The sequence below is a fragment of the Mus pahari genome, chromosome 15, assembly GCF_900095145.1.
Source record: "Mus pahari chromosome 15, PAHARI_EIJ_v1.1, whole genome shotgun sequence".
In the NCBI taxonomy this organism is placed as follows: Eukaryota; Metazoa; Chordata; class Mammalia; order Rodentia; family Muridae; genus Mus; species Mus pahari.
This window is the reverse complement of record NC_034604.1, coordinates 50,910,978-50,923,477: the sequence shown is the minus strand read 5'-3', so window position 1 is coordinate 50,923,477 and position 12,500 is coordinate 50,910,978. Positions and strand designations below refer to the sequence as shown.

At 43.4% G+C, this 12,500-nt stretch overlaps 1 protein-coding gene across 1 annotated transcript in view; it reads left to right on the top strand.

The window, feature by feature from the left end:
* The first annotated feature begins 5,016 nt into the window (after positions 1–5,016).
* The window catches only part of March3 (membrane associated ring-CH-type finger 3), a 143,156-nt gene continuing 135,672 nt past the window's right edge, over positions 5,017–12,500 (top strand). The window contains exon 1 of the mRNA XM_021214934.2: positions 5,017–5,088. The gene's annotated coding sequence lies outside the window, so the exon portion shown is untranslated. The remainder of the gene's footprint in view (positions 5,089–12,500) is intronic.

Genomic DNA, 12,500 nt, shown 5'->3' with positions numbered 1-12,500 from the left:
ATCCTTAAGCCGTTCCACAAACTTCTCACCCCTTTGAGTGGAAGAAATTTTATGAAATGGGCTGGAAGTAAACAAATGACTTTCGCACCCAGACTGGGGGTGGTGGTGGTGGTGGTCTTTTTGTGTCCTATGGACAGTGTTAGCCTAAGTTCCTGATACAGGAAGAGATCTTGTTTCCACTCATAGAATATCAGGATAACCCAAAACTCAATAGATTATTATGGGAGCTAGCAACTAAAGGAATGTTCTGTCTTGTGTCCAAGAGATAGGCTTTTGTAGAAACTGCATACAATAAAAATAAAATAAAATAAAAATACAATACAATGAAAATCAAAGATGGTGTGGAACCAATTGGTTATCCAGTGTCAAATGGTCAGCCCTAAAAAATACAAATAACATTATATAGAGTCAACAGATTATATATTTACACATATATACATGTGATAACTAATGAAAAAAAAAAAAGAGACCATGAATTTGAAAGAGATCAGGGAGCAGTATAACAGGAAGGCTTAAAGGGAGAAAGGAAAAAGAAGAAATGTTGTATACATTTTAATCTCAAAATAAAAATGTTTTTAACTTTAAAAAGATGATGTGGGAATGTGAAAGTTGTATAAATGGGCTGTCTTTTCCTTGCCATCTGTGCTGGCTAGTTTTAATGTCAATTTGACACAAACTAGGGCCATTTAAGAAGAAATCTTAATTGAAAAAATACACCTATATAGGATCAACTATGGGCAAGTCTGGGAGGTCCTAGTGATTCCTGTAAGAGGGCTCAGCTCACTGCAGGTGGTGCCACTAATGGCCTGTGCTTTACATAATGGAGTACTACTCAGCTATTAAAAACAATGAATTTATGAAATTCTTGGGCAAATGGATGTATCTGGAAGATATCATCCTTAGTGAGGTAGCNCAATCACAAAAGAAGTCACTAGATATGCACTCACTGATAAGTGGATATTAGNCCAGAANCTTAGAATACCCAAGNTACAATTTGCAAAACACAAGAAAACCAANAAGAAGGAAGACCAACGTGTGGATACTTCATTCCTCCTTAGAATAGGGAACAAAATACCCATAAAAGGAGTTACAGAGACAAAGTTTGGAGCTAAGACGAAAGGATGGACTATCCAGAGACTACCCCATCCGGGAATCCATCCCATCATCAGCCACCAAACCCAGACACTATTGCTTATGTCAGCAATATTTTGCTGAAGGGACCCTGATATAGCAGTCTCTTGTGAGTCTATGCCAGTGCCTGGCAAACACAGAAGTGTATGCTCACAGTCAGCTATTGGATGGAACACAGAGCCCCCAATGGGGGAGCTAGAGAAAGTACCCAAGGAGCTGAAGGGGTCTGCAACCCTATAGGTGGAACAACAATATGAACTAACCAGTATCCCCTAAGCTTGTGTCTCTAGCTGCATATGTAGCAGAAGATGGCCTAGTCGGCCATCATTGGGAAGAGAGGCCCCTTAGTCTTGCAAACTTTATATGACCCAGTACAGGGGAATGCCAGGGCCAAGAAGGGGGAGTGGGTGGGTAGGGGAGCAGGGCGGGGGGGCATAGGGAACTTTCAGGATAGCATTTGAAATGTAAATAAAGAAAATATCTAATAAAAAAAAAGAAAGAAAAAAGAAAACAAGCTGAGCAAGCCATGAGCATAGCAGGCCAGTAAACAGCATTCCTGTGTGGCTCCTGCATCAGTTGGTACCTCCACGATCCTGCCTCGAGTTCCTGCTCTGACTGTGTGGATGATGAACTATCAGCTGTAAGATGAAATAAACCTTTTCTTCCCCACGTTGTTTTGGTCGCTTTTTTAAAGTCACAGTAACAGAAACCTTAACAAAGACATCATTCATTCTTAAAGGAAAACTGAGATGTACAACTAATCTAAGAATTATCGGTAGATATATCTATCTATAGAAGAAATGGAAAATTAAACATAAAAGCTATCTATTTCTTGGGCTGGAGAGAGATAGCTCAGCGGTTATGAGCACTGACTGCTCTTCTGAAGGTCCTGAGCTCAAAACCAAGCAACCACATGGTGGCTCACAACCATCCATAATGAGATCTGATGCCCTGGTCTGGAGTGTCTGAAGACAGCAACAGTATACTTACATATAATAAATATTTTTTTAAAAGGCTATCTATTTCTTATTAACTAGAGGAAATTTCTTTTGCTTCCCCCTCAGCAACTAATGTAAATGAGACTTTATGTAGAATCATCAGCCAGTGGTTAGCTCCTAGTGCTCTTAAGCAAACCTATATATCACAAGGGCTTCACTCGCTCTACTAAAATTATTTTTAATTTATTAATATTATAATCCTGTGTGTGTGTGTGTGTGTGTGTGTGTGTGTGTGTTGTGTATGCCCATGCACATGCACCATGGTACACATATGGAAGTAAGAAGTCAATTTGAGGAAAGTCACTTCTAGTCCCCTAAGTGGGGCCCAGGGGTAGAACTCTGGTATTCAGACTTAGTAGCAAACTACTCTTTACTGTTTGTGCCATCTTACCAGCCAAAAGAGGGTTTTAAAATAATAATTAGCACCGGTGAGAAACCCTCACAGGGTGTGAGCATGATGAGCACTGATAGCCAACTTCTCTAGTTACATCTTAAGTGTGAATGGAAAGAGTCCAAAGAAATACAGTTCTTCCACGATAGCTTCCTGATTATCCCAGCTAAAGACGATGTTTCATGACAGCCTTCAGCAAAGGGGCTTCCAGAGGGCCGTGAAAGCAAACAGAAGAGCATGGGCTAAAAAGATTGAAGGCCTCCTGCTTACTGTAGTTTGGATCCAAGGCACATGGGTTGGAGGGTTGGTTTCCAGCCTGTGGCACTATCAGGAGGTTTCACACCCTTTAGGAAGCAGGGCCCATTGAAAGGACACTGGGGCATTTCCATCTGTCTCCCTTCCCTACCCAACCCCCTATTCTTGGTCACCACTGAAGTGCAAGGTGTTGTTCTAGCTAGGGCTTCCCCTATGAGGTACCATGCTGCCATGGGCCAAAGAGGTCAAGAGATCGTGAACTCTAACTGTAAGCCAACAATACCACACACTTCCTTGGGTATTTTGTCACACTGAGGAAATCTGACACACACACTACTAGAACCAGGGAGTAGTCTTCCAGACCTTCTTTTCTGAGATCTCCATCCTAACATGAATAGAAATTCATATATTCTCTTCACCTTATCTACCTCTAAATTTTTGTAGGCAAAGGTCGTTCCCCTTAGTCACTCCATAGCGCTAGTGACTGCTGGAATTGAATCTTATCGCTACCAGTCTTTGTGGTTCAGTAAGGAAGAAAGAACTTAATGTGCACGTTTAACATTACTAATTTTTTTTAACAGCTTGTTAAGGTCCTACTTTTTCCCCTTCTGAGGACCTGCCTATAGACCTCTTTCTACAGAGTTAAACCAAACCCATGACAGAGCTTGCCTAAGAGTCGCAGCTTTCTCTGCTACTGGTGCTGTTTCATTCCTTGCCAGATGAAAGCTGGCCTTTTATCTTCCTTCTCCCTGGTGACCTCATCAGAACCTTCTCATGAGACATGAGTTATAAAGGAGGAAGTTGTGGAAGCCAGATAGATGGCCATTGAAATTACACCTGTGGCTCTCTCACACATGAATAGTCAGTCATCTGTACTAAATGGCTACATGATTCCTTAGAGTTTCTCAGAACTGAGACAGTGATCTGAAGTGTTTGGGTTGGAAGCAAGAGTATGGAGGAGGGGGACACGTGAGAGGCAGACCATCAGCAAGCAATTTGGCCCCTTTTCCTGTACTGTTGTGCATTTCCTTTAACACTAGTTGGATGCACAAGTACATACAGGTCTAAGCACTCATTGGATCTACCCACCCCAAGAAGATAGTCTAAGACATGCTCATATTCTAAGCCTTAGACAGCAATACTCCCTGGCTAAAAAGACCATTCGGGCGAGACCTAAAGGCTCCCATTGCACTACCAACTACCAACTATGAGCTGTTTCACGCCTTCAGCCTAATCAAAGTTTTCCAAAACAGAAAGAGGGGAATGCAGAGTCCGATGGACGCGGCTTCACTACTGCGGTTTTCTGTCCAAGAAGACTGGATGGATGGTTTTGGCTTCTCGATATTCCTGGAGGAGCAAGCAGACAGCAGCAGAACCCATTGTGGAGGATAGTAAGTGTATGGGGCGCCTTTGGGCAAGAGAAGAACCAGGCTTTTGCTAAGATGTCCCTAGCGGTGTGGAAGGAAAAGGAGAGTCTTGCTTTGTACTTTCCCAGAGGTTGGCTGAGCCAGAGTTCTTGTTTCAGAGACAAGCTCCAGATCGAGTTTAGAACCCTCTCCAGTGTAGTTGGACCTGCGAGACTCAGCTTGTGTGAGTACTCAGAGTCCTCCCAAGACTAGGGCGCCTTTGGGGCCAAGTTCCTTGCCTCCTGTTGGTGTCAGGTGTGAGCGTGCCCACTCGCGACGGTTCTGGGAACTCCTACGGTCTGTCAGCAAGAGCCTTCCCTGGCCGCAGCCTCGTTCCCGGAGTGTTTGGGTCCCACAGCATCAGACCACGCAGGAGGCTCCCCAGACGCCGCCGCCACCACCACCACACTACCACCACCACCACCACCGCACTTCACAACTGCCAACTTGCGGGCAGCTAGAGCGTCTCCCGGTCAACGCTCAGCCGCAAGCGATTGGACATTGAGTGAGGGGCGGGACTACGCTCTAGGCACCTCCTACAGCCTCCAAGGATCCTGGTGCCCTGACGATTGGCTATGGCCTCCGCCAGTCAAACGCTAGTAGACGCCCCGCCTTACGGGGGCTGGCCTGAGGCTGGCCCCGCCCTAGGGCTCCGCCCCCTTCGGAGACTAGTCAGCGCTGCGCGGTGTTCCGCCTCATTCGCTGAGCCGGTCCGTGGTTTGTCAGCGCGCTCTGGGCGACTGCTGAGCCAGGCGACCGCGGAGCTTGCGGCGTTCCCCCGTCAGGTGCCCCGCAGAGCCAATGCGCCCAGGTCCCGCAGGACAAGAGCAGCCGGCGGTTCTGGGCAACTTGGGACTGAGGATCTGCAGCAGGGGCGTGGATTTGGCGTCTGGACTGGGCCAGGAGGGTGAGTATCCGCGCCGTGAAAACAGCTCCTCCGCGCCGGGTTGCCAGCGAGCTGAAGACCGCGTCGGTGCTGGCGGGTGGGAGCGTGGCGGCTGTGGAAGGGCAAGGCAAGGCAGGAGACACTTACTCTTCGGCAGCGTCCCGGCTCCCGAACTTCTGGTTTTCAAAGCATCCCAACTCGGCCCAGGACGTGGCTGTACGTCGGAACCGACTTGGCGTTGGTGGTTGCCACCCTTAGGTCCCAGACGTGCCCCCTGCCCCTCTGCGGCGGCGCCACTAGCGCGCGGGGACACCTCGGTGCGTACACAGCAGTTCCTAGATGGCTGAGAGTGGTTCCTAAACATTAACCGGCGCCCGAGCCGGCGTGCGCAGCGAGCGCTGGTCGCGTTCCGACTGAGAACTGGAAGGACCCGCTGGGGACAGTAGCAGGCCTCTTTCATACTCTGCAGATCCAAAGAAAATGACAGCGGTGCCTGAACATTAAACTTTGGGAAGTAATTGCTTCCTGTCAGCCTTTGAATGTGCGCCCCTCTTCTTGGGTTGCTCAGACCTCCGCATCCGCCACAAGGTGTGTCTGAGGAACTTGGTTAAGACCAGCAGGGAGCGTAGAGGCCAACACCTGGCTAGGTGTCCGCAGCCTGGTTTGGTGGTGTTCATTAAAACACCTGCGTGTTTTACGTGTTGAAGTTGTGGCAAGAACTGACAACTGAGGATTCAAGGTTAGACCTGACACTTCGTGGCTAAGCTCAGGTTACACTGTTCCCCCGCTTCCTCTTGTAGTAAATGCAGCTCGATTTTTCTGAGTGCAGTTGCATGCAGCTTATATTCTGTGTGGACTAAATAGAATTCAGTGCAATATTGTCTTGCCATTCTTATTTGATCTGAATGAGCGCTTATTAAGAAGACTATGGAGAGTTAGCTCTGGTGCTGGCAATAGTTCTGTCTTTTATAATACATAAAACGTTGAGTTATATCATATATGGATGTACCGAGTGCATATATCTGAATCTATGTGCAGGATTGATAGGGGAATGAGGTAGAAATATATAAAGGGATTAACTCAGCCTTGAACTTCCTCTGGCTTATAGAGATGAATGCTCTTAGCTAGAAGGTATCTATAATCCTGTATGTGTAAGCATGTCTGACTCTTGTCTAGTCTGTCTGGGTCAGTATATGTCCGTAAACTTTACGAGCACTCAGTTCAATACCACTCAGTACAGATTCTGCGTTCCTGTTTTACAGCCCAGCCGCCGGCAGCCAGCCCATCTGTTAAAACATAGCATGTACACTTCAGCCAGAACACTGGGGGAGGGGGACAGTGGGTAGGGGGGGCAACCCTTAGGAAAACAACATGCTACAAACAAAGCCTTTCGCTTGACTTCTATTTTCAGCTATTATTTGGCCAGAACTTACAGCTTTAAAGAGGTTGATGCAGGGAATGATGTCTCTTAAAACAGGGGAAGTATTTTCTGATATAATTATAGCCATAATTTGAGGAGAGGGAATTATAGAAGAAAAAAAATCTCCTGAGAAGATCTATGGTTGTTACCTCGACAGCAAGGCTGGTTGGCAGTAACATGTATATCATAAACTGTTGTCTTTTGCTTCAGAGAATGCACTAAAAATAGTTTTGAACACACACACACACACACACACACACACACACACATAGTTTAATAGAAGTAAATAGAACTTTATTGCCAAGGCTGAAGTTAAGATTGCCTCACTAATCCTAATGAATCATGCCTTTAGGAATTTATACCCTGGAAATAAGTTCATATTTGGCCTAATCACTAATAACAATGGTTCACAATGTGTAGTTTTAAAAAATAATAAAAAGGCTTTATCATAAAATTTCTGATGACTAAAAAGTATGGGAGGAGTGTTATTATAACAGCTTGTTAAGTTCCTGCTGGCAAGTGACTGATACTTAAAAAAGCTATAAATTCCTTTAATGGTATAGTTATTTTTAGTGATAATAGGGACAACACCTTCAAGAAGCACAGTTGATCTTTTTCACAGTAATTTTATGTTCTTAATTACAGTTTAATAGTGGTGTTCATTATAAACTGGAGTGGTTTTAAGAACCCATCACAAGCATTTCCGTTTTTATGTTATATAAACATTTGGATGAAATATGTAAATCCCTAATATATATGTCTAAATTTATGAAGGGCTATACATCCTCCTGGCTTCATATGAATCATCCAAATAAACTGAGTAGCCCCATGGGAATTCAGTTCTTGTCCTAGAATTCACTTCAGGGGCTTAGGGTAGCTTAGGAATCTGCATTTTCAAGTACTCAAGACATGTTCTGATACAAGGGACTTGAACTTGAACATCAAGAAGTACTGGAATGGTGTTTAGGAAATAAAATAACATGATCTATGAGTTGACATAACAATTGCTTATTCAGAAATTCCAGGTGGTATTTACTGGCCATATAAAATTGATAGTTTTAACTCTCTCAGCAAAGGCCTCTTTTGCCCTGTGCCTGTAACCTTGGCCCCAATTTTAAGGAAGTCTGCCTGGAGAAGCAAGATAATTTAATACCTCTCCTCAGTCTTGGGTCTCCGCTGTCTGTTTCTATACCCGTGATGCTGGGATGCTCTGGGCTGCTTCGGCCAGCCCTAATACACTTCTTTCCTTCATTTCTCCAAGAGATGAAAAGGGAGCCCTTTTTACCTCTTGGTGCTAGGGCAGAAGTATGCTTATAATCAGGGCTAGCACAGACGTAAACAGAATCAAGGGTTTCCTTGGGAAATTCTAGCTACTTGGCTGACCAGCCATGAGCCCCACCCACCATGATACACTCTGAACGTTAATTTAGATTTACTTTAAGCTGTTCCTCAGAAATGGGTTGAAAATATACTGTTTAGCTGTATTCTTACTGAAATCAGGGTTAGTTTTTATTTATAAATTATTAACAATTAGTCTTTTTTTACTTACCTTCTGATCCTGACATGTGCATTCTGTGTTTCATTCTTCTATTCCATACTGATAAAATTGTCCACATTAGACTTTTAGGTTAGGTTTGAAAGAGAATGTGTCTGTATCGGAAGTTGCCCTCTCTAACATTCAGGTTTTTTTTTTTTTTTTAAATCTCAGAGGTCAGAAATGTCAAGAATATTTACTTCCTCGATGACAAAGGGATTTAGATAGGTTGAGACATTGAACTTATATAGTTCCAGATCATTGGATTATCACGGAGACTTTTATGGAGCAATTTCTGTTCAGAGGACAACTTGGCATTTGATAGGTCACTTAACAATCTTTGGAGGACAATGATTTTTTTTCCCCACTTAGTTCCAGATGAGTAAAGAGCAGCCACAAAAGCATAAGGCTTGACTTCTGACTGTTGTGCTTAAAGACAATACCAGTAAGTCAGATGTTGGCCTTACACTGTGAGCTGCCTGCCTTTGTTTACTTTGTGAGAACACATCTTCTGAAACCACTTTTTCTTTCCATTTTTCTTTCTATTGGACTTGACTTTATAAGTTTTCCTTATAAAGTTAACCAGCATGTATGATGAGTGTTTGGGTGACCCTGAGCTTAATCAGCCAACCTTGACATGGAGAGGCAAATAGTTTGCTAAAGGTCACAGAGCACCAATTGGGGACAAAGCCTACACGAGGAATTCTTTGGACCCACATTTCAGCCTCATGCTATTTTTGTCTGTGGCCATGTTATACTAATACTACTGTTTCTACACTAACAGAAATATTACTTACACTCCATTTTCCCAGCTTCTGCATGAGTTGACGGATTTAGAATGGCTGTAAAACCTGAGGTATACCACAGCCCCCAGACAACGGCACTGACTTATTCCCTCTTTAGGCAGACAGACAGATGGGGGTGGGAGGGAAGGAGAGGAGGAGAGGAGAGGAGAGGAGAGGAGAGGAGAGGAAGCAACTACAGTAGAATGCAGCCTTTCTTGAAACTGGGCCATAGGTCATTACGAGCTTCTGTGCAACATTTCTTTATTTTTTTTTTTTTTAACCATGGCATACTTTTGGCATCTAACTTTTATTTGACAAATTCTTTTCAAGTGTTTGACCCTTTTTTCTTTACCCTTATTCCCACAGTGAAATCATTTTTGTAAAGGCTCACCTTTCAAGTCAATCTGTTCTAACATCCTCTAATACATACATTTCAACCATTTTGAATATCCTTTTGCACTCCTACCTTTGCTAGTCTAGTGGTACTCAGTTACTGAGCTAGAGAACCTCCAGCGTAGCTTTAGCTTTGTGGATTTAACAATAAAAAAGAAAAGTGGAGAAGGGTGATATTGAAGTAATAGTGATATGTGCATCACCCTCGGTGTCCCTGGCTTACAGTGTCAGTGTTATATTTAAGATCCAGATGAATGAAGTGACAGATGCACTCATCTGTGGCCTAACAGACACTGCTAATACAAGCTGAAAACATAGCTGTAGACAGCAGGGCCTGGGTTACACAAGAAAAACAAATGTTGAGCTCTGAAAAAAGAACTGGGCCGAGAGTGGAGGGTCAGGGGTGGGGGCGGGATGAGGAGGGTGTGGGAAAGAAATACCTCCAGTGAAATGCCAGACAGAGTGGTAAGAAATTTATAGAAGTGTGGATGGTTTGGGGTTTCTTGCGGGCATTGATTCTGTTTTATATTGTCTTTACAACCCACTCACCCTGTTTGCTTTTAATAATTTATTCTAGCAGCAGGCCTTCCCCTGGTTAGTTTCTGTTTTATAACTTTTTTCCTTCTCATCTCAAGGTCTAATCAGAGGCATATATAATAGTGTGGCTGGCCTCAAGTACTTAGGAAAATCCATGATCAATATCACTACATCATAAACCCCTGACTCTTCCATTCTGTTTTGCAGTGTTTCCTTCCCTGTTATATTTAACTTGGTATCTGTGCTTTAAACAATATTTTATTAATCTTTGCACAATAAGATGTCTGATCTTATTCTTCTTGGCTGGAAATATCTTTTGAGTAATCTGTCATCAGACCACCATTGATCTAATGATGTATTTATTGCTCACTATTGCAGCCCTGGCAAGAAACCCAGTATGGTTCTAAAAATTTGATTAAAAAGAAATCAAGTTTTTGCAAGGCGTAGCCATCCAATTATATTAGGACCTGCCAAGTATATTTTATGCTAAAACACACACATATTTCAAGTGAGCAAAATGTGCTCTTTTTGAAGGTTCTGAAAACTTTTTTTGCTATGAAATAAATAGAACAAGAAGATGCACATAATTGGAAAATTATGAGTGTGTATTCCAATATTTTCTTTAGAGCCGAGGTTTTACCGTGGAGCCCTGTCTGGCCTGGAACTCACTGCATAGACCAGGTTGGCCTCAAACTCAACAGAGATCTGCCTGCCTCTGCATCCTGAATACAGGAATTACAGGCAGTGCTCCACTATATCTGGTTCCAAGATTCGATTTTTTTGTTTGTTTGTTTTATTCTGTGTTTACAAATGTTCCACCAGCATGTATGCCTGTGCATGATATACATGCCTGGTGCCCACAGAGGCCAGAAGAGGACATAGATCCCCTGGAACTGCAAGTACAAACAGTTGGGAACTTACCATGTGATGTGGTTGCTGAGAATGGTCCTCTTGTAGAGGACCAAGTGCTCTTAACCATGGATCCATTTCTCCAGCCCCCATAGTACAATATTTTTTAAAGATTGTGCTCTTACATTTTAACATAGATAGATTATCTTTTTAGATGACATAAAAACAAATATAAGAACTAGCTCCCAGCATAGAAATCAAAATAAGCTAAACTTAATTAACAAATACTAATTAAGTACCTGTCATGGGCAGACATGAGTTTTTAAAAAGAATTATAGTTGATTATTAGCTGTTGTCTTCTTAGCTAGCTCAAAATTCCTTTCACATGTTAACACTTTGGGGAGAGTTTTCTGTGTGTGCTCCCATGTGGACTAATGATCTCATCTGATCTTGTCTCCTGCCCTCTCCCCTCCAGCCTGGAACCCCTCAAAGGCAGGGGAACTATTTGCCATCTTATAATCTCTCAAGAAAGCTTGGCAATAAATAGTGTCTGTGTGCACTAGGTGCTACAAAGAACTACAAATGGACATTGTTGGGCCTCCAAAGAGTGTGCATAAAAGCATCCACCGTAAAGAACAAGAGTGGCAGAAACAGAATTGTTGGTCCAGGCTTGGCCCTTCATTGAATGCTCATCAGATCCTGCCCCTCCTTCAAAGTCCCTTTACTTCATTCTTGCCTTACCTGCTCCTCTCACTATCTCACGGCCTGCCTGTTATAACTTCTTAAAGGATCCCTCCAACTCTCCCCCCCCTCTCTCTCTCTCACACACACACACATACACACACACACACACACACACACACACACACACCCCATGACCATTTTTGTTCTCATTCCCCTTGTTAGATCCTGAAAGGCAGCTTTTCTTTGACACTTGGGGCTGCCTCACTCATGTCTTCTGATGCCACTGATGCCTTAGCTCCGTTCACTGTCCAGTGTAAGTGACTAGGTAGCATTGGTGGGGAGACTTGGGGGCCATATGAAGAGCAAGATCTTGATGAGCCAAGTAGCCACTGCCATCCATATTTACTGTGATGAGGAAGCTTTTAGAAATAATTATTGAAGTATATTTTTAGCTTAGAGACTAGGTTTTATAATAGCTTTCATTTGTAAATCCCTTTTCCTTGAGGAAGCACCCTCTACATAGCTGTAGCGGTTTGGTGACTTAGATAAGTTAGTGCACGGAGTTGCATTACTGAAGTCATGTGTAGACCATGCATTCAAGAGCTTATAGTTCAATTGAATTAAGCACAACTGTCTGAAATAAAGCCATTAAGATAGCTCTTTCATGTTAGATCTTATGGGACCTTAGAGGATTCAGGAGATCAAGGACCGGGATTATCTGTCTTATCTGGGAAATTGAGTATCACTTAATATATGTGCTTTATTCTTGTATCTTCCAAGAAGACATTAGAAAGTTGAACAGTTTAAATCCAAAGGCATTTAGATATTCAGGGCCACTGGGAAGATGAGCAGCATGAGTATAAACCAGGATCCTATAAACCAGGATCATTTCTCTGTATACAGGAGGGCCTACCTTTTACCCTTTGGATCTAGCTGCCTGAAAGACATGAGAGGAGCTCCAGTAAAGTGCAGAGTCCAACATCTGTGACAAATAAACTCACCTTCTTGCCTGCAACAAATGAGCACCCTTCCTGTGGCAGTGTGCTTTGTACTTTATCCATCCTTTCCCTGCATCCCATCTTTTTTCCTGAAATTTCAATAGGAAATTTCTTCCCTTCCTTAAAGTTGGGAGGGGATGAGTGCTAGTGAGGTGGGTGTAGTGGTGGTGGGGTAGGTAGTGGTGGGTGTACTGGTGGTGGGGTAGGTAGTGGTGGGTGTACTGGTGGTGGGG